This window comes from Mus caroli, chromosome 7, assembly GCF_900094665.2.
Source record: "Mus caroli chromosome 7, CAROLI_EIJ_v1.1, whole genome shotgun sequence".
NCBI lineage: Eukaryota > Metazoa > Chordata > Mammalia > Rodentia > Muridae > Mus > Mus caroli.
In genome coordinates, this window is record NC_034576.1 from 23,607,702 (window position 1) to 23,609,560 (window position 1,859).

Consider the following 1,859-nt stretch of genomic DNA (forward strand, 5'->3'; position numbering starts at 1 on the left):
AGAAGCTCACCAAGATGCCAAGCCTTCATTTCCTAAAGGAGCAGAGGGGTTCAGCCTTCTTGGAAAAGACTGACACACAGCTAGCTCACTCCAGTTACTTTATTCAAACATCATACGAGGTTAATTGGAGCTGGGAAGGGTTTCAGCTACCAAAGTTAACTTACCCTTGCTGCCCTTGAGAGCAGACATCCCACACAAATCTCAGTCCCGTTTCACCATGGCTAGCCACAATCACAAGTAAGAACTCCGGGTTTGCCGAGGAGTGTCTTAGGACCAAGGTTTGTGCAGCTGCAAGCTCTCATGTCGTGCCAAGTACAGACTTTCCAGGGAGACATCTCTTCAGGGTTCAAACAGTCACAAAACAATTTCTCAGCCTCTACTCACTAACCCAAACATAGCAATGGCTTTGCTAAACAGTTCACTCAAACCCAGACACAAAGGCTTTACTATACATTCACTCAAAGCCACACACAAAGGCTTTACTATACAGACCCCTACATGGGAAGGGAGAGTTTACTCTGCTTACACTTCCTTCCATATCATAGCCCATCAGCAGGCTCTCACACCAGGACCCAAATGACAATGACAGTTCAGGACTTCCATTTGGAACTCTGCCTTCCAGGCAGGATGTGGCTGTCCATGTCTGGGAATCAGAGAAGCTGTGATGACCTGCAGGAGACCCTCACAAGGCACGGCTAGTATCATCCTCTTGTCGGTAGATGGGAGGCACATTGGATGCACAAGAGCCCAGCAACCCTCTCCCTCCTGCCCCACCCACAGTGGCAGCAGAGTGGGCAGCAGGTCGACCTGAGAGGAGACTCCAGGGATGCATCTCTTGCCAGTCATCACCCTCGCTGCTCAAGTGAACCCTCAGGCACACTCCTGTAATTTCAATAAGTTCCTTCAGTGGTATTTTTTTTTTTTTGGTTCTTTTGTGATATTCTCCATCGGGGTGAACACAAACAGACTCCCCAGGGAGTCAAATTGTAGTCATTCGGGTCCTGGGCTGTCCCTGGAGCTCACTTCAGCTCTCTGCCTAGGAAGTAAGATAGTAGGGACCTGAGAAAGTAGTGGCATCTGTCCTTGTCTATATAGTGAAAGGACAGGATAAGTGCAGAGAGTAGGAGGGAGGGCATAAAAGCAGACTGACTGCAGAACACAGACGGGGTCTCCCTGGCTCCTAGGTCAGAATCTCCTGACACCCCCCTAGTCCCATCATCCCTTCAGATGGTCCTGAACTCTCCTCTCCTCTAATTAGCATACTGCACATCTACCACATCTACCAGCTGGGAGAGTGCCTGCCTAGCACAAAGCCCTGGGTTTGAACCCCAGCACCCCAGAAAATGTGCATAGTGGTGCATGCCTGCAATCCAGGGTAGAAAGAATTATGAGTGCAAAGCCATTCTTGGCTACCTAGTGTTTTCAAGACCAGTTTGGCTCATGAGATGCTGTCATTATTCCTTCACTAATCCCGCTAATCTGGAAGTGTGATTTATGATTTATTGTGGCCAGCAGGTGTCGACAAAGTGTCTTCTGTATTACCCGGAGGAAGCTGGTTTTTTGCTTCCACTTCAAAAGGATTCAACTTTTAGCAACTAAAGGCCTCTTTCCTAAGTTGTCGAAAAAGATCCTGCCTTCTTCACGAAGAAATGATTTCTCACCAGACACAGGGGATCCTTCCTCAAATCCCTAATGGTATCTAACATGAACTTTATTTGATATTTCTTGTTTTAAGATTCTTTTTGAAGCCGGGCAGTGGTGGCACACGCCTTTAATCCCAGCACTTGGGAGGCAGAGGCAGGTGGATTTCTGAGTTCAAGGCCAGCCTGGTATACAGAGTGAGTTCCAGGACAGCCAGG